This window comes from Crocodylus siamensis, chromosome 1 (assembly GCF_052110815.1).
Source record: "Crocodylus siamensis isolate JL-2025a chromosome 1, ASM5211081v1, whole genome shotgun sequence".
NCBI classification, from domain to species: domain Eukaryota; kingdom Metazoa; phylum Chordata; order Crocodylia; family Crocodylidae; genus Crocodylus; species Crocodylus siamensis.
In genome coordinates this window covers 341,492,639-341,514,373 of record NC_143395.1, presented here as the reverse complement: position 1 = coordinate 341,514,373, position 21,735 = coordinate 341,492,639, and positions in this window count along the sequence as shown.

The following is a 21,735-nucleotide window of genomic DNA, read 5'->3' as shown; positions in this document are numbered from 1 at the left end:
AATGGGAACCTAATGACAAATTGCCTCAGAGGCAGACAGAAGAACAATGGATAATATACTTCAAAATATCTAGGAAGCCTGAAATAAAATTGTGATTTCTGTCACAATAAACAAATAAATTCATCTTTATTAAATAATTCTTCATTACAATAGGCTGAATCTGACATAACATGGCCAAATGATTTTCCTCCTTTCTTTGTTTACATCACACTGTAAAATCCAGCATGAAAAACTGTGGCATTACACAGGAATATAGGACTGATAGGCCTCCTGAGACACCAAGTCCACACACAGATTTCTACACAAAACACCCCTACTTATCATGATCTCCCTTCCATAAACTTACCCAGCTCTACCTTGAAATAATTCAGGTTCCTCACTAGGTTTTTTTCTGGAATCATTCCAAAACGACTCCTCTGTTTGTTACAAACCTCCTTCTAATTTCCGGTCCCAATTTGCTCATGACCAGTTAGTATCCACTTTAACTAGTGCCAATATTGTTCTTTAACTTAAATAGTGTTCTTCTCTTCCTGATATCAGCTCTACAAATACACCTCTGAAGAGTAATTATATCTGCTCTCAGGCTTCATTTTGCTAAACTGAACAAGACAAGCTTTTTAAAATATCCTCTCATAGGTGAGGCTGTCACTTTTTCTAACCAATTAAGCAGCCTTTCTCCATATCTGTTCCAGTTTAAAGAATCGCTTTTAATCTAAACTGCTTACTATATTCTAGAAGAGATCTTCCTAATGCTTCCTACAATGGTATTAATACATCCCAGTCTCTATCACATTACACAGGTGGCTCTAAGTCATCCTGTGATGGACCAATACACTAGGTCCTTCTCCTTCTCCATTGCCTCAAATCTATAAATCCTCATCTTAATCCTCATTCTTGCTATTAGTCCCAATGTACATTTCCCCATTAGGTTTCATATATTTTCTATTGTTCCACTTCATAAGACTATCTAACTCTTCCTAGATAACAATATGACCATTCTCCACATTTCCAATATCTTCCAGATTTGCCATCTGCAAATTTAATACACATGTGTTTAGTCCTAAAGAAAGGCTACTAGTGAAAATATTGAATGGGTTGGGCCAAGACAAATCCCCAAAGAACATCACAAGTAACCTCTCTACAACTTCTCTTCAAACTCCCCTTTCAATACCATCAATTATAGTTTTCCTTTTACTCACTCCTTGTCCACTTTACAATTATGGTATTAGTCCCTCATCTCTTCCAGTGTAGCTAATAATTTCCTGTAAAGCCAAGTATCAAATACCTTGCTTAAATCAAGATAGATTAGATCTACTGCATTCCCCTTATCTGAGGAGCCATATATCCTATCATAAAGGGATTTTAAATTGGTCTGCCAAGCTTCCTTGAATAACTGGAAAAGTATTTTTCAAATATCATAAAATGTATCCACAGGCATTCAGACAATCTGAAAGAAAATTGTTAATATATCCTTTCGCAAAATGATCCCTCTTAAAGAAAAACTAGCCTCCATCCTTTCATTTTAGTAAACATTTCTACATGTATAGAGATGTATACATGCAGCCCAACTATTTATCACCCTGCAGATCCAACTGGGTTTAAAAACACCCGAGTATCCCTTCCCTACCTTACCCCCACAATGGGAATCTGTCAACACCAGTATAGTTACCAACAACTTCTTAAGAAAACAAAGTGTTGTTTCTTTACCAGTTAAACAAAGCATTAGAATGGAAAAGGAAGTTTAAAGTAAGGCCTATGTGCATATTTAGTCTCATCTAAATTAATGCTTCCATATATTTAAGTTTGATGGACTTTCCTTTTAAGTTAGAGGAACAAAACAATATCAATATACCTTTCCAAGGAAGCTTCAGTCCTTTTGGCTCAGTTCATCTCCCAGGGTCTCCTCTCTGTCAGTCAGAAAAACCTGGGTTTTTCTGAAGGTCTCCACACACTATGTCTAGCTCCGGCTGTCATATTGCTAAATAGTACTTGTTGTTGGCCTGAAGTCTTCCTTTTGCCTCATGCTGCTTTTTGCAAGCTGCCAATATCCCCTGTGATAGTTCATCAGTTGCTCAGAGGGTTGGCCCATTTGGTGTTAGCATGAAATCACTGTTTCAAGCTGCGGGCAAAGCAACTGAAAGCATCTTTTCTCCATTGATAGTCTAACACTCCATTTAAAAAAATAAAACCCAATGCATTGAAGACAGTTTGGGAAACATTACTCTTCACTTACCACAGCATGACAAATCATCTATGCTTTCTAGAAATCTGAGAAAATGGATACAGAAGACTTCTCCATGGGCACATATGCTGTGAATTGGTGCTGGCAAAACCTGGTCAACAAATTTACCCTCAAAAGGTACAGTCTCTGCCTGTTCCACCAGCAAATGTTACACCATCTCTAGACTAAAGCACTGCCAGTTCCCTCTCTCAGCCAGATACTAGTTTAAATCAGTTCTTTTGCTTTGCAAGAGATTGGGCCTTAAAAATGTTATAACTCTAGTACTAAATCTTGCCAAACCTAAATCTTCCTCTAAAAGTGCAGTTTTCTTTTTCAGTCTACCCTAGTTTCATATTTGCAAGAAGAGATGGAGACATTTTTCTGGTAGCCTCTTTATGTTCAAAAAGATGAACAAGAGGCTGTTTGACAACCCATTAGAGGGTTGGAATGTGAGAAGTACTCCCAGTGAAGATTAGCAACCGGAGGGCAGATGAGGAGGAAGATGTCAAAGGTGGCAAATAAATGCAATTTATTTCATGGCCCCACAGTTTACAGAGATAATAAACTTACTGTTCAGCTTACAAAGTTGCACTGCAAATGGGAAATGAAACATATGGACTCTTTACCCTGCTAAGGAATCACTTTTCTCTCTTTTTTTTCCCATTAAATAAGTTATTTTTATCTGAATGGAAATTCTTACTCTTGTGCTGGCTCAGGCTACTTAAATCCATTTGTTTTTCTACACTGTGCTTCCAGAGGAAAGAGTATGGAGCCTTTTCAGTTTCATGAGTCTGCAGGGGGGGAAAAAGTAGCCTTTAAAGAAGTTATGATTTTCAACAGTCCCATCCAGGCCACAAAAATAGATTTAGTGCTTAGAGTGATGAAGGCAGCAGGAAATTATTTGCCAGTTGGCCTCCTTCTTCTTCCTGGATTACATATTTTACACACAGCCCAAATTTTTTTTTTCAGCTTTGAAATCAGTGTCTTTTGGATCTGTCTACACAGTAATATGAAGGTGTCATCAGAGCCTGTGCTAGCATGCTAACTCACCCTAGTTAGGAGTAAAAAATAGAACTGAAGACCCAGCAACACAATTTTTAGCCCATACTAGCCAAAAGATCACAAAGCCTCCAGGAAACCTGGGTATGTACTCTGATGACTAAACCGAATGATACCAAGTCTTCACTATTATTGCTACCATACTCTGGACTAGGTTAAATTAATACAAGTGCTACATTGATGTTTGCCATATAGACACACCTCTACTAAGTGCTCCAAGAGTTGGGTGATAAAAGCATCTACTAGGCTCAGTAGGTTTGTTTTACTGTTTGTTACTAAACTTTATTAACACTTACCTCAGAACGGCACATTGCTCATTGGTGCATTGGCAAAATCTGGGTCCAATATCCAGACTTGCTAACAGATGACGTGACAGGATCAGGTGATCCACCTGGTATCTGACAGACCCTAGTGGTCAGACCTGCCTGCCCATGCTCTCCAGCCTCCCCTCATCTTCTATCTGCAACCTGTCACGATCTGATCTTACAACACTTAACTGGGGAGGCTGCCTCCAGAGGCTGGGGTAACCTCTTCCTGGGTGCCTCTCCTCCATGTACACCCCTCAGGGCTTCTCTATCCCACACTCCACAAGGAGGATTCCCCCTTTAAGGCAGCCCCAGTTGTGCCTTAGGAGCAGCAATGATGATCTCCAGCTACCACCATAGTCATGCCCATGCCTCACAGATGTTAGTCAGTATTCAGAGGAGCAGGGCCCTTTGGCCCCAACTCTGCACTCAGACACTTACACCTTAAACCTCTGTTAGGGCTTCCACCTACCTGGCTTCAGCCCCTTTCTTTAGCTGCCCCACCTAGACCGAGGTCCAGCCCCCATCACATGAACTTCATTAGGGAACTTTCTAGTAGGTGACTCTCAAGTACCTTCATCCATCCCCATAGCCACATCCTTCCCCATAGCCACAGCCCCATCCTCCAGACCTAAATAAACATAAACACCATCAAAACAGAAATATAAGCAAACTGCTTCCACAAAAGTCTTCCCCACTCTGGCTCAATACCCTACCACAAGCTGTATTTCCCAGAGCTAAGCTCATTCTCACTCTCGTGGGTAGCTAGGGTGCCCATGGGCCTGCTCCCTGCAGTCAGCTTCCCTGGGGAGCTCCTCTCCCTGCAGCATGCAGGCTAACTGCCTGCTCTGTCTCAATTCCTGGGCTTATATGTCTCAAAGCCCTACCCCTTTCTTATCTTGTGGACCAGATACAAGGTTTCCCCTTTTAATTAAGGGTCAACCTGTGTGCCTTCTGCTGCATCCACACGTAGCCAGCTTGGCCTACTGCATTTCCTTAAAGGAACAGGAGCCCCCGGGGCCCTATTACACATGAACAGTAATCTTAAAGTAGGTTCAGTTTGGTATGATTTGTAGCATGTTGTCTGGCTAACACCAAGCTGTACTGCCTCATTTTTTTTATTATAGTTATTCCAAGTTAGACCTGAAAATGTTCAGGATATCAGATGTTCACAAGCAGAGTTAGGCTGGTAAGTTATCTTCTTAATTTTATGCAACTGGAAAATGAGACCCAGTCAGCTAAATGACTTCATCTGGGGGTATTCTTGTCTTGGATTACACACGTTACTGTCAGGAAGGAGTCCTGGTTCCTCAAATGGTGCAAAACAGCATCTCTTAGGTTAGGTACAGACATTCAAAAAACCCAAGGTAGAATCAATTAAAGTGGTTTTCTGCAAGTGGTATAGTTTAGATCAGTAGCGAACAGAGTACATATTTTCCCTTCAGTGGGGGAAAGAGGGTTATATCTTAGACCAGGTTTTGCCATTTTAAACCAGTTCATGTATGCTGAACTTCTATTCTGTTATGGGTATATAAACTGGTCTCCAATCACTTATATTGGTAAAAGCATAATGTCTGCACCTGGCCTTAGAGTTTACATCGGTTTATAGCAGGTGACAATATGGCCTGCAAAGATGCTAACCTTATTTTTTTTCAACTCATTTGACAGGTTCCATTGGAACTAGAGTGCTGCTATAGTCATGATGGTCCAGGAAATGTAGGAAATGAGAGGGAGTTTTTTGTGATATCTTTTTTTGGACCAAATGTATAATTGGGAGAAAGGTTTGATGAGCTGTCTGGTACACACTGCTCTTCTTTGCTCTCAAGAGGCACATCTACACATTACCCTACAGTGATGTAGAATTGGCAGGCAAAAACTGTGACACCACAGCTACATCGCTGTAGTGACGTGCTCCCTCAGTTTAGTGCATCGCTACAGCAATGTAGCACTAAAAATAACTGTGCGCCACACAGGTGGCACAGTACAAGCTGTTACTGTGCTGTCATTTAGTACTTCCAAAAAGAAATACTAAATGATGGTGCAGTTACAACAGCGCCACCGGGGCACATGTAGACACGCCCAGGAAAAGCTTCTCCATGAGACTCAAGGAAGGGCAGTGTGTGTTTGAAAGCATATCAAACCTTTCTTCCAACTATACAGTTGGTCCAGTAAAAGATATTATAAAAAAAAAACCCTCACCTCTCCCCTTGGAGACATAATCTCTATAATTTGTTTTATTTCCTATCATCAAAATGTTGCATGTCCTATCTAAATCTTTCTAAAGTTCTACATGTTTTAAGGGAGTCAGTGGCTAATCTGGGACTAGATTATACTGGCTCATTCTTCCAAGACAGGCTTCTGTATTTGCACTCCTCAGACTCCTTTCTTCAAAATTCCTATGCATGAGTTTTCAACTGGGGGGAGCGAAGCTCGCTAATGAGATATTGGAAAATGCTGTGTTTGTATCTTTGTCCAGCAATTATGTTAAATTTTCCTCAACTATGTAAAAGTTTTGTGAGCTTGAAAGTAATCAAATTTTGTGAAAAGAGTCATGATTAATAATTCACTCAGTTCCACTTGAAAGGTCAGAAAGAATAAAAACCTACCTTGCTTCCTCCTCATTTTACCAAGTGTGATTTTAGCAGGAGTGGAAATGATCAAAGAGAAAGCAGAGTACACAGTAAATAGATTTCTATAATCTTTTTTTTCCCATACTGAAGATTATAGCCATCTTGTGCTAATTAAAATATTGAATTCAATTAAAATAATTTTAAGTGTAAGTTTGTAGAATTACCCAATTTCTTTGTTAACTGATATGAACTGCTATTAAAAGGACATTATCAGTGCAACTTGTCTAGAACATGACTTTTACTGAACCTTGCACAGATCCTACTTGACCAAGCAAGATAAAGTTTCATCCAGTCTTACAGTCATAGATGTGGAAGCATTGGCTCTATATTAAACTGCTGCAGTATGCAAGGCACAGAGACAATGTAAACTCTCAATGGAAAATATTTTTCATTAAGGGCACTTCCTACAAACCTTTACTCAAGTGAATGATCCTTATTAATAAAACAAGTTTAATGAAACCAGCAACACAGTTTGCAAGAGTACGGGTTTGCGGAATCTGTCCCAAGTCTGTATTTTCTTGAAATTATGGCAACTATAACAGCGTTTCTCAACCCACGGGTTGCACCCCAAAAGTGGGTTGCACAACTATATGATAGGGTCTTGAACAAACTTTAGAATGGATCAATAAACTTTAAAAAAGGAGTCTCCTTTAAAGGAGAAAAATGCAGGAAACAGTGGCTTTTCCCTTGCAGGTGGGCAGAGTTTCAGCCTACGTGGGGCTGCTTGGGGTTCCTGCCTCACACACACCCCTCCCACCCCATACACTGGGGCGGCTAGGGCAGTGGGACGGGAGTGAGGGGCACTCACTCCCAACTGTACCTTGACCATTAGTCAAGGTACAGTAGTCACTTCCTAACAGGAAGAGAGTATAAATATATAGTGAGAAAGAGAGTGTGCATGTGCATGCACACACACACCCCACACACATGCACACAGACACTCTCTTTCTCACTACATATTTACTCTCTTCCTGTTAGGAAGTGACTACTGTACTTTAACTAATGAATATCTTGATTGGGTCCTAGCCTTCCCTAAAGCTATGAGTTATTTTAGTACTTACATATGTGGCTCCCTAGGAGAGGTTTATAAAGGTGAAGTGTATATTGTATGTAAGAATATATAGCATTATGGAAGTATACTCATTACATTTCCACTTTTTAAAGCCTTCATGGGACCCCAATGGGTACTGCAGAGAAATCCCAGGGTGCAGTTTTTAAATATTGCTGATTTAATCACGGATTGTTTTTTCATGCTGCTGAGCAAAAGCTGAGATACAAAAACAGATGCCCAGGTGAGAAAAGAAGAGAGCAAGTCCACGTGACTCAATATATCATTGCCCTGCAGCCATCAGCAAGCCCCTCCCTGCTACAGAAATGCTCAGTGGTATGAGTAGTGTCTACTGCTCATCATCAGTTACAGTCAGAATCCATACAGCCAATATGGCAGGGAATTCCTAGCAAGAAGAGAAGAGGAGAGGGGAAAATTTGCAAATAATATGAATTTCTCTGTAATATCTTTTTCTCTTCATTTTGACCACCACTTTATCCAAAAAAATCTGATCTCAGTGTCTTAAAAAAAGACTTATTGGCTGATAGAAGAATCTGTGGGTGTATGAAAACTCTGACAAAAACCTTAAGAATTTTTTATGGCTGGAAATATCACATCCATATGGGAAAGTTCATTTGCCTTGAACTTTTTTTCAGACATTGCAGAAGCTGTTATTGATTTAACAGTCTACTGAAATACAGGAAAAAAACATAACCAAAGAAAAGCTAATTATGGTCACAAGAACAAGACATATATAATTCTATTAAAAAATTAGTTCCTTCTCTTTCTATATCATGATTTTTCCCTAACAACAATACTGTGTTCATTAGGAGATAATTACCTTTACTGTGAAGCAGACTATAAATGTACTGTTTACATTTATAACAGAAGAAATTAGTATTACTTTACTTGTCAAAAATACCATTACTTTTGATGGGATCTTACTGTATATTATACCAATGCATTGCTGGAAATACAAGTAAAGCTTCATACATTTGGCAATGATTCAAAAAGATTTAATTCAGCATTGGATAGATTTAGCAATGCGGATTTTACTGGTTAGCCTTTGCCTGATAGTCTATTATTTTGAAAAATGTAAAAAGCATCACTATGAAGAATAACACTGAATTCCCTCACCCTTGCCTGCCCCTCTCTTTTTCCATGTATTATCACTGTAATTATGTGCCTTGGTTCTCACTTAATATTAAAAAGAATACAATAATCATATGCTACTTAGATGTTTAACAACTGCACCATACCAGCATTAATTAATCTTCACAACATTTATGAAAGGTAGGCAATTAATTAACATCATCTCCATTTTATAAATGTTTAAAATTAGAGAGAAGTAAATGTCACATGCCTGGCACTAGACAACCAGTAAGAAGTCAAAAAGTCCCAATGCCTAGAGGTACTGGCACTTCCAAAAAGTCCCAGTTCCTAGAGTTAATGCAACTAAGTAAGTTCCAGAGATTTTTTCCAGGCCAGTTCCTCTGCAACTTCCATAGTTTCTCAGTCATTCTTCCTAATTATGCTGTCTCTCTGGATTACAATTCTAGCATTAGTGTCCCAACAATAAGAATGTGCCCTCCCGAAAGGACAACCTAACCTCAGTTTCTGTGCACCAGCACCTTGTCCCACTAGTCAGAAGAAGCCTAGCTCTGACCCTGAAGTGGGGTCATACATTATGTACTGGTGACCTTGTAGCAGGCTTGCCTTTTGGAGCTTGGGTTGAGTCCCAGGCTTGAAATCTTCCTGTTCTGATTGGCGGAGCTCATCCCCCAATCAGGAGGCAGCAGGAGGAGTTCAGTCATGTCCCTTTCCTGAAGGGAGGAGGGGAGGAGTTCCCCCACCCTGTGGGCCTGATTGAAGACTGCAACACTCAGGTCGGAAGACTTCAAGGGCGGAGCCCTGGAGCATATAAAAAGAGCTGTGTGCCCAGCATGAGGGGAGCACATCCAGGAGAGCAGAGAGAGAAGAGAAGGCCTTAGAAGAGCTGAGGAGAGCTGCTCATCAGGGTGAAGCAGTAGCCCAGAAGCGCCCCTAAAGACTCCCATCAGCGGGGAACGGTAGATGGCTCCAGCAGCTAGGCTCTCGGTGTGCAGCACGGCACATGGCATCCAGACCCTGGGAGCTGCATAAGGCAGCTCAGGTCTGCAACCTCTGGCATGTGGCCAGAGACATGGTGCACAGGCCAGTGCACGGAGTAGGACCTTTAGGAGCACTTGGGCAGCTCAGCTCCTTAACCTGCGGAATGAGGCTGGGAGCTCAATGCAGAAGATGTTGCACAAAGGGTCCAGGAGTGGACCGAGCCTGGTGCAGAACGAGGCAGCCCTGGCCTCTGACCCATAGCAAAAGCTGAGTTCAGATAGCCAGATGGTGATTGGACTACTGAGCCAGCCGACAGGGCCAAGCCAGAGGCCCCAGAAGCATAGCGGACCCCTGTTCCAGCGGACAGTGACCGCGCACCACCCCCGCCCCAAAGCCCACTGCAGGTGAGAGCAGCCTGGCGCAAAGGATGAGGACCACCTTCCATGCTTGGGAGCCATGAGTTGCAGGGAAAAAAGGATTCTCACAGGGGAGGGGAGTCCCCTCCCCAGTCAGTTGAGGGCTCCTGAAAGGGAAGGTCCCACTGAGAGGGCCCCCCTAAAGTTACCAGATTCTTTGTAGGGCTGGGGAAAAGCCTAAGAGAATTGGAGTTTCCCTTTGGGATTGAGTTTATCTTTGGGGTTTATCTGATTCAGATCAGATGCTTACCTCTGACTTACCTGTATCTGGAGCACTGATATAAAGTTTTATGTGATTTACCCAGAGGGCATTGTTTATGTTACTGGGTTAGATGTCTTTTATATACACACACACACACACACACACACACACACACACACACGTTTATATTCACGTTCCTTTTCCTTGTGATAAGTTAATGTAAATGAATTTGTATATAGTTAAGTCCCCTGACTGTTCTGACCTGGATCTATAGGGACGGTTGGAAACTGAGCGGTCTGCAGTTCCCACCCCAGAGCACACCTGCCAGCTAACAATCACCTTCAATTGGAGAAGGGGAGTATATACCCAAGTTACCTGGGCTGCATACTAAATAAAATTTATGACACTAACACACTCTCGGTAGAGTTGAGCTTGCTGGGAGGCTAGGAGTCATTGAATATATAACCTATGGGAACAAAGGTGTATTGACTTAAATAGTTTGCATGTCCTGTAATGATTCTCACTCTTTAGTGTTTCGGGAACCACCAGAAACCTTCTCCACTCAGCATAAGTTTGGCATAAGTTTGGCTTCAGCACAAGATTACGAATTTTCTGTTGGCCTATAGGCATGACCTACATATTACTACATATCAGATAACCACTGTAGCATATGGAACATGATTTAAGGCATTGCATAGTCTTATAAAAGCCCAAAGATAAAGTATTCTTAACAGACAGTTCACTCAAACAACCACAAATTTTCCAGTCCAACTGTCAAGCTTTCCCCAAACTGGTTCTGGGGATGGTCAGTAAACTAGCTCTTGAGAATAGGTTCAGCCAGAGATTCTATACCAGATGAACTAAAAATGCTGAACCAAAAGTACAGCCCTAGATTGTAACTTTAAACAGCATCAATAACATTTACCATATTTATTCGAATATAAGATGACCCTGAATTTAAAACAAACCCCCCATTAGATTCTATACATGGAAAATTTACACACTTGTTATAATCATGAACCCTCATTTTCTCTGATTAAAAAAAATCCCTGATTTTCGGCTTTAAAAAATACCCCAAAATCCACATTTTTCCATGATCAAAATGGAACACCACAAATAGATATAGATATAGATATAGATATAGATATAGATAGAGCGGTGTTTCATTTTAATCATGGAAAAATGTGGATTTGGGGTTACTTTTTTAAAACTGAAAATTGAGAATGTTTTTAATCAGAGAAAACCAGGATCCCTGGTTATAATTTTCCAAATATAGAATCTACTTTTTGGAACATCATCTTAAAATCATCCCTCCCACCACTGCAGGCAGTAAAAAGACAGGTGATGAGAGGTGCAGTAATGGGGCAGGCATTAGGGGGACACAGTGGGGGAGGTTGTGAGAGGGCATACAACAGGGCAGGCAATGGGGGAGGTGGGAAACAGGTAGTAGAGGAATGGTGGTAGGGGACAGGTAGTGTGACACAGACAGGCAGCTTACCCCTGGTGTACCTACCCCACACTTACCACACCTTTGTGCCTGCCCCCTGAAGCCTCAGGCCCCCAATCCTTCCCTCCTCCATCCCCACCCCTGCAACTTCTGCCCCCTACAGCTTCAAGTCCCTGCCCCCACTTCTTCCTGTCTCCTCATACCCCAAAGTCTCTGCCTCTCCTCCTCCCCCTTACATTTGCTCTGGCACCAGCAGGTTTTGTCCCCACTGCAGCCTGGGGCACATAGTATGGCCCCAGCTCAGCCCCACAGTAGTGACATTGAGCCAGCACTGCTCCTACAGGGCTGGGTGAGGCTGTGCTCAGTGCTCCAGGCTGCAGCAAGGACAGAAACCGCTGGCACTAGGAAGGAGTATAAGAGTATTACTCAGGCATGCAGGGATGAAATCAGGAAGGCCAAAGTGCAATTGGAGTTTCAGCTAGCAAGGAAGATGAAGGGTAACAAGTATGTCCACAACAAGAGGAAGATCAGGGAAAGTGTAAGTCCCTTTCTGAATGAGGGAGGCAACCTAGTGACAGAGGATGCAGAAAAGTCTGAAGTGCTCAATGCGCTTTTCACCTCAGTCTTCTCAGGAAAGTCAGCTCCCAAACTACTGCATCTGGCAGCACAGTTTGGCAGAGGAGGTGAGCAGCTAGCAGTGGCAAAAAAACAGGTTAGGGGCTATTTACAAGAGCTGGACATGTATAAGTCTATGAGGCCAGTTGGGATGCACCCAAGGGTGCTAAGGGAATTGGCTGATGTGATTGCAGAGCCACTGGTAATCAGGAGAGGACCCAGATGACTGGAAAAGGTAAAATCTAGTGCCCATCTTTAACAAAGGGAAGAAGGAAGTTCTGGAAAACTACAGACTGGTCAACTTCATCTCAGTCCCTGGAAAAAGCATGGAGCAGGTCATCAAGGAATTCATTTCTAAGCACTTGGAGGAAAAGAAGGTGACCAGGAACAGTCAGTTTAGATTCACCAAAAGCAAACTATGCCTGACCAACCTGATTGCCTTCTATGATGATAAGACTGGCTCTGTGTATGCAAGGAGATCAGTGGATGTGATGTACCCTGACTTTAGCAAGGCTTCTGATGCGCTCTCTCACAACAGTCTTGCAAGCAAGCTAAGGAAATCTGGGTTGGATGAATGGACAGTTAGGTAGATAGAAAACTGGCTGGATCATCAAGCTGAAAGGGTAGTGGTCATTGGCTCAATATTTAGTTAGCAGCCAGTGGAGTGCCCCAGGGGTCAGTCCTGGGGCCAGTTTTATTTAATATTTTCATCAGTGATCTAGAAGATGGGATGGAGTACACCATCAGCAAGTTTGCAAGTAACACCAAGCTGATGGGAGTAGTAGATACACTGGAGGGTAGCCTAGGATTCAGAGAGACATCAACAAATTGGAGGACTGGACCAAAAGTAATCTCCTGAGGTTCAATAAGGACAAATGCAAAGACCTTCATTTAAGACACAACAACCCCATGCACCAGTACATGTGGGGGATTGACTAGCTAAGAAGCCAGTCAGCTCTGCAGAAAAGGACCTGGGAGTTACAGTGGACAATAACCTGCATATGGACTGACAGTGTGCCCTTGGTGCAAAGAAGGCTAACAGCATACTAGGCTGCAGTAGTAGAAGTGTTGCCAGCAGATTGAGGGAAGTGGTTATTCCCCTTTATTCATCACTGGTGTGGCCACATCTGGAATACTGTGTCCAGTTTTGGGCTCCCCCCCTACAAAAAGGATGTAGAGAAACTGGAAAGAGTTCAGCACAGGGCAACAAAAATGCTTAGGGGGTTGGGACACATTACTTATGAGCAGGAATCCGGGTTTTCTCTAATTAAAAAAAAATCAGCAAGTTTGCAAATAACACTGAAGATAGAAAAACCTTGATCAAAACACAATAAATTGAGCCTACCATCAAATTTGGGTCCAGGGACCCTTTTTAACACATATCTATAATTTACTTCCAACTTAATACCCAAATTCCAGATTTCTACTTACAAATCTTCCAGAGAGTCTGTCTGTCAAGGGGCACATCTTTCTGTTTCTGTGTTTTGAAAATGACTGCCTGTCTCCTTCCCAAAATGCCTGCTGCAGGACAGAAGAAGAGCGAGCTCCCCCTCCCTTAGGAATTTGTTTCAGCCCATTCACCTAGGTGACCAGGTGACTGAAACCAGGCAGTGTGAAAAAACAGAAGGGTCTGGGCTGTCTCAGTACAGAGGTGAGGCAGACTGAGGAGGATTTCTTCACAACCTAAATCCACATTTCCCATTATTTAAATGAAACGCCACTATCTATATATACACATATAGTGGTATTTCATTTTAATCATGGGAAAATGTGGATTTGGGGTTACTTTTTTAACCAAAAAATTGAGGATTTTTTTAAATCAGAGAAAACCAGGATTCCTGCTTATGAGAGGCTGTGGAAACTTAGTTTATTTAGTCTGGAGAAGAGAAGACTGAGAGGGGTTTAATAGCAGACTTCAGCTACCTGAAGGGTGGTTCCAAACAGGATGAAGCTAGACTGTTCTCAGTGGTGGCAGATGACAGAACAAGGATGAATGGCCTCAAGTTGCAGCAAGAGAAGTATAAGTTAGATATTAGGAAGAACTTTCTCACTAGGACGGTAGTAAAACACTGGAACAGGTTATGCAGAAAGGTTGTAGAATCCCCATCTTTGGAGGTTTTTAAGATCTGGGTAGGCATAGCCTTGGCTGGGATGGACTAGTTGGGGATGGTCCTACTTTGAGCAGGTGATCGACTAGATGACCTCCTGAGGTCCCTTCCAACCCTAATTTTCTATGATTTTATGATTCAAAGATGGAGGGGGTTGTGGTAGGGTTGGAGGGGAACAGGAGAGAAGTGGCATGTGGGAAAGATGGGGTGGCAGGGGCCCAAGGCTGCAAGGGAGAGTGCAAGCAGCAGGAGAGTGAAGAAGCAGTTGTGGCGGGGGGAGGGGAAGGCACCAGACGCAGCTCTGGCCCCAGCACAGGGTTGGGGCGGGGGCCAGATTTCAAGCCGTAGCTGCTGGCTGCTGTGCATTGCCTCATACTCAGTTCTAAAACAAGAAGCTCCCTCCCTCCCTGCCCTCCCCCCATGTTAAATGAAGAAAAACACATTATCTTTTAATCTAGTAATTGTGGTACATTCTTCTTTTGAATATAACAAGCTGATAGACCTAAGCCAGCAAGTGCAGACACTGTTCCAGTATGTGTTGTGATGCCTATGAGACCATTAAGCATAGAAAACTATAATCTGTTTTTCAGACCTGTGCTGCTAGTTGCAGACTTAATTTGTGTCATTGTTGCCTATTTAATCTTCTTCCTTTTAGAGGGAAGGAATATGTAGTGGATAGGTTGTATGCCCTTTAAAGTCACCTGAACCTTACCGCAATAGCCATGTGGATGTAACTGGGTTTTTGCATACAGTATATCATTAGTAAACATAGTTACCTGGACCTGAACTGTGCATATAGTTATTTTCTATTATGCTTGTAAAGCATAAGCAAAAAACACAGACATATGCCACCTCCAGGCTGGAAAGAAGTTAAAAAATAAATATTGAGAAAAATGTTGTTATAAATGAAACTTTTTGGAACCACTGATTTCAACAGGACCAAGCTGTACATAGAGTTTTCTAGATTCAGTTTTGCAGCCTCATTTAAATGCCTATATATGTTCTAAACCAATATTCAAAATATCATTTTTTAAACAAATCCTGACCCTGTTTTTTCCTCTGTGCTATTTTGTGAATCTTACTGTTTTTAGTTTGGTAGTGTTGAAGCGATGTTGTTGTCATGATAGTCCAGGACCTATGCAAGTGAAAAGAAGTCTTGTGGATATTATCTTTTATTGGATCAATTACATGGCTGGAACAGACATAGGCAAGTTTTCAGGTATCACAATACCCTTTCCCCAGGCCTCTCACATTGACATTTGAATGTAGCTGTAATAATAGTCATTATGCAATCATAATGTGTAGTAATCCCTTTAACATAGACTTTCAAATCCTTTACTCCTGCAGGTTCCCAGAAGGCCAATGCTCTAAAGTTAGGTTATGTTCCTTATTTGAAGGATTAAATGATTTGAGAGCTGTTGAAAAAAATGACACAGCACAGTATGTTCTAGAAATTATTGCACTCTTTTTTTCTCTCTTTCACCCAATAAGGGATGACAAACCTAAAGAAATGCTCCTATAAAACAGAATAATAAGTGCTATACAATCTATGTCTTTCAAGTCATGCCTATTCCAAGTTACATTTAATGTGCTACATTCTTAGGCCATTAGTTTTAGTGCAATCAAAACTCACTGTGAAATCAAATGAGAGTTTTGTCTAAATAAGGATAGTGTAAAAAGAAGAGCCAGATGACCCCCTTTTTTAGAAAACTGCCTAAAAGGAGTTAGAGATAGGAGGAAAAATTTTAAATTTTCTGCATGGATATTTCCATAATGGAGCTTGTTCTGTTCGTGATGAGCCTTTGGGGAACAAGGAGCAAATAACTGATGATTTGTTTCCACAGGCAAATCAGAAAAATTGAAATAGAATATGGTTTGAGGCCAGCAAAAATGAACATGTTGAGATTTCAATAAAAACTTTAAAAATGACTTTTGTGCTGAATGAAACATTTTGTTTACTGAAAAATGAGAAATATTGTGTAGCATTCACATGTAACTTTAGCTGCTACTAAAATTAATTTAATTTAATTTAAATAGGAAAGGAAGGGCTAAATTTAAAAGAGGACTTTGGTGCCATTTATACAACCATGCCAGAGGAAGAGAAGGAAGATATGGTAGGAGTTTCTCCCCAGTGCTTGGAGCACTCACCTGTGATGGGGAAAGCTAGTGTTCAATTCCCCATTCTTTGGAGAACTGGGATTTTTCAGTTGGGACTTGAACTTGGGCATCCCATCTCTACTGACCATATTATAGTCACTCCTTCTGACCTAATAAATAAGTATTAACAAAATAGTAGAACTGCAAGAGCAAGAGGAGCTCACCCCAGATTATTCTGTCCCTCAGTGAATAAGACACTTGCCTGAGAGGTGAAAAGTACAAGTTCACAGCCCATACCCATAAAGCAAGCATAAGGGAATGTAGAACCTTTAACTTCCTGTATGAGTCCTCTAATCAGTAGGTTAGAAAGGGCTGGGCTCTTAATTTGTATTAATGGCACCTAGGTCCTTTCTCTACCTCCAACCTGAAAAAATCAAAATATTCTGTCCTGAGAAGTTTCATAGTTTGTAGCGTCAGAAGGGACCTAAACAGATCATCAAGTCTGACCCCCTGCCATGGTCAGGAAAGGATGCTGGGGTCAAATGACCCCGGCTAGATGGTTGTTTAGCCTCCTTTTGAAGACCTGCAGGGTAGGAGCCAGCACCACTTCCCTTGGAAGTTGCTTCCAGCTCCTAGCTGCCCTGACTGTAAAGTAGTGCCTCCCGATGTCTAGCCTGAATCTACTCTGTCAACTTATGGCCGTTGTTCCTTGTTACTCCCAGTAGTGCTTGGGAGAACAGGGGCTCTCCCATTGCCTGCTGGTCTCCCTTGGCATGTTTATAGGTGGCCACCAGATCCCCTCTCAGCCTTCTTTTGTGGAGGCTGAACAGGTTCAGGTCCCATAGCCTCTCCTCATAGGGCCTACCCTGTTGCCCCCTGATCATGCGAGTGGCCTTCCTTTGGACCCTCTAAATGATGGCCGCATCCCTCCTGAAGTGTGGCACCCAGAACTGGATGCAGTACTCCAACTGCGGCCTAACCAATGTCGCATAGAGAGGGAGGATCACCTCCTTCGACCTACTCATGATGCATCTATGGATGCATGACAAGGTACGGTTAGCCTTCCTGACCGCTTCTCCACATTGCTTATCTTGGAATCAATAGTAACTCCAAGATCCTTTTCTGCCTCTGTGCTAACAAGAAGGGAGTTCCCCAGCCTGTAGGTATGCTGCTGGTTCTTCCTCCCCAAGTGCAGTACCCTGCACTTGTCCATATTGAATCCCATCCTATTCTCATCCACCCACCTCTGTAACCTGTCCAGATCTAGTTGTAGCTTGTCCCTCTCTTCTGGCCTGTTCACTTCTCCCCACATCTTACAGTCATCTGTGAACTTGAACAAGGTGCTTTTCACCCCCTTGTCCAAATTGCCGATAAAGATATTGAACAGTGCAGGCTCGAGGAGCGGGTCTTGGGGAACCCCACTGCCCACATCCCTCCAGATCAAAAACAACTTGTCCATGACCACTCTCTGGGTGAGGCCCTCCAGCCAATTTGCGACTCATCTGACTGTGTAGGTGTCAACACCACAGTCGCCTAATTTTTTTATGAGGATGGGGTAAGAGACAGTGTCGAAGGCCTTCCTAAACTCCAGAAAGACTATGTCCACTGTGACACCTGCATCCAAAGCTTTTGTGACCTGGTACTGAGATAAATCTTCTCAGTGCTTTCAATTTTTTCTCTGCTTTTGGGGTTTTACTCAGCCAAACTAGCTTTACATTTAACATAGATTCATAAAGAGTTTTGGTCATCCCTGTTAAATGATTCACCAAAACACTTCACACATCTCCAATCAGCACATTCAAAATAGAAGTGTTGTGCCTCAGCCATGCTCACCATCTTCCCACAACCATTTCCCTGCCAGAGTTACCGTACTAAGCTAGTGACAGAAATTACACATAAACTGATATAAATGATCAGAAACCAGTTCAAATCTGTAACACTACAGAAGTGAAAATTCATTGCACATAAACAGCTTTCAAAATGGCCAGAGCCAGTTTAAGATAAAGCTGGGTGGATGTACCACCAGACTTAATTGATTTAAGTTAAATTGGTTTATTGAACTTCTGTCTCAGATCCCCTCCAAATTCAAGTTCACTTATAGTCCCCCAACATCCCACAATGTTTTGCACTTCCCCTGCAAATTCCCCCTCACCAAGTGGGTGTGGTAGCCTTGGCACAAGCTATCTACTGCAGCTGAGCAGGCAGGCATGCTCTAGCACCCTCCAGTGTCTGGCCTGGGCCACTGCAGGCATGTGGCTGCATTTCCAGAGTCAAAAATGAATGTCTGTTCACTTGCTTATCAATTCAATCTATGCAGCTTAAACTAACCTGCAAAGATTGAATTGATTCAGCCTCTGGCTTTTTGACTGTCTGTACTTAGCCTTAGTGCTGGTATTTCCATTACCAGCAATTGCTCCTCCAAATCTGGTTCACCTCAAATTGGGGGTTTTATGGAAAACATAATTCAGCCTGAATCTGTAATAATATGTTAGTAAACTGCAGTACACCCTGTATAAACCTAGCTTACTCCCTGCCCCCCCATTCCCACCACACACACACCCCTGTAGAACTGTGAATTTGAACTGTATAATGGGGACAGGAAGGAGATGCATGGTTGTTTCAATCTACTGTTATATTTCCCAAGTCTTGTGCCTGTGGCCTGGTCCCCACCACAAACTAGAAAAATCTGGAAGCTATTTTAGTTTATGGCAGCTGCCCACAACCCTTAAAGGCTGTTCTAGCAGCCAGTGATCATATCCCTCCCTTCAGTCACCCCAACAGACAAGAAATGGAAGATTTTGGAGTTGTTGCACCTCCTGAGAATTCACATATATGCAGGCACCCCACTAACACTCTGCTAGGACCTCTAGGGAGCCAACAACCTGATATATAGGGGTGGGACTGCAAATTCTGCCATAAGAACCATGCCCCCAACTCCCAGCTGAATGTAAGCGAAGGTATTCCTGCACTTCCCTTGGTGAGAATTTGTCTCTAAATATTAGCAACACAACCTTTTCTGTCTTCCTTTTTTTGTTACTATTTTCCACCTTGACTTATATAGCAGCTTTCATTATGAGGTGAATGTTAAAGGTGTGAAATTTGTCTAGCTCTCTTTTTCTGTAGTTGACGATACAATAGTGTTTTTTGCTAGTGACTGCTTCCAAGGCTGTAACGAATGAGCCAAACATGTGAGCACCTGCACCAATTAAACATTTGCTAATGTTAAAAGAAAAAGCTGTGACTTCTTATGGTTCTGATGCATATGAACTCTAGTAAGGAATAGCATATCATTATGCATTTGGTTAAACTCCATGGGCAATAGTTTTAAGAAGCCATCAAGCACCTTTTAGTATAAGGCTGCAGCCAAAACACATATGAAAGCAACTGCCCAAAACAAAGGTGTGTTCAAGGCTGCTCAGAAATTTGAAAAAAAGCAGGCAGGAACTCTTTGCTAGGAATTGGTTTAGTGGAGCATGTGTCTGCATGAAAATAGCTGGTAAGACAGCACAGGAGACAAAAAGGTTTGATCAACAGTAGATAGTTTTGTCAACATCAATTGACTTGTTTAGCACAGGTCTGCCTGTGTCCAAACTTAGATTTGATGCATGTGGACAGAACCCATGATTTGTGCCAACTGAGTACTATCCCAGCCTTCCCATCTGCAAGCAACTTAAGTCCTCAGTCAACATGCAAGCCTTAAGCCAATTTAGAAACTGCATCAGTTGTGTCATCCCCAGCAGTCTTCCAGTACCTGTGCCATACAACTAAGCAGCAAAAGTTCAAGCAAAAATTCCAAACTATTGGCCAAGAATGAGCCCTCACTTCACTAAATTCCACAATGTATTTTGGGACTGATTTCTTTCCCTAGAAGCCCATATTTGTGAGCAACTAGTTATAGCTTTACTTAGGCAAAGACAAATACCAAAGCCTCGTGCTACTGCCTGGAGCATGACGAAATACCAATTATAAGACTTCCTCAGGCTGTGGGGTGAAAAGCTACTACAAGCACAGCTACCAGAGAACCAAAGACAGGCATACAAACAAGTAAATTATGGAAGATATGCAAACCAAGGAGTATGCAACAGGAACAAGTAGCAGTGCTGAACATAGGCAAGCAAACCCATCACAAGGAGAAACTGTAGAACAAGAAATCTGGAAATATCCAAGTAACTTGCTCTTTCTACAATAAGCTTTGTGCAATACAGGATAGGGACACCACCACCGCATTGTGGCCCTCGCTGTGCATATCATACATATATTGGAGGATGAAACTTCAGAGGTACAGTGTGAGAAGGTAACAGAGGAGAAGGGGATGGAGAGGGAGCACAAGCGGATAACACTCTCCCTTCAGACAGACAGTTATAGTTCCAACCCAGAAGAGCTGGAAGTGGAGTCAATCCCAGAGGAGCCAGAGAGGAAGGAGAGAGATTGGGTAAGTGAACTACTATACAATTTTTTTGCTTAAAACAATTACCCCACCCTTTCCTAATGTCTAAGAACAAATAACTGTATTGTTAGAAGGCTCCTTTAAAAAAAAACCAAAACCAAAAAACAGAAATCTACCAGTCGGAAAAAGGGATGAAATTAGTCTCCTTTGGTAGAAAGTTAATATACCATTTACAGCCAAGAAAGAGATCAGCATGTGACAGCACACTGAGGTTAACTACACAAGGATATAAAAGTATCCTGGGGTAGGCTTTCACACACCCGCTGAGCTGAGATGAAAGTAGTGCATTAAACAGAGGATTTTTTTAAAACGAGAACTTTGTAAGCATGTTAAAGGCAGCAACCACCCCCATCCAAGTGATTCCCTTTAATATCACATTGAGGTTGCAGAGGAAGAACAGGTGGATTACTGACTCTGTAGCTTTGCTTACCTCTGACTAGTGAAACAAGGTGGTGTGGCCATTTTCAAATTCTTGTGACATATCTGGATCACCTCCACACATACATCTCCTTTATCCTCCAGGACAATCTTGAAAAATAGCTGGAGTAGGCATTCTCTGATCTTTTTCTCAAGGTTCCCAGGTATGGCCACTTTATTTCATCCATCACAAAGTGATGAAAACAAAGAGAAGACACTGAAGAGGGCCTGAGGAACCCCGATTAGCAGAAGAGTTGCAAGAGGAAAAGCAGCAGGCAATAAACTCTGCGAGGTGATGTTTATAAACAAAGGCAAGAAAGGGAAAAGCAGGATGAAGCAGAAGTCAAATTGCATTTGTATACAAAGAAAATGGTGACTTACCTGACATTTCTGAAACTTGGTGGCATAATTCCCACAATTAGAATTGTTGTGGGATTTTCCTTAATGTTGTGGGACCAACATTAAGGAAAATCCTTTTTTTCAGGAAAACACGTTTGGGGGAAAAAGGAGATGGTACCATGCTATAGGTTACGATTATATATGCTTCTTCCAAAATCTCTTGCTTTTGTTGCTTCCTCTCCCACCACTCCCCCTGCTAAATCTCCCTCTTAGGTGCCTCCTGCACACTGCTT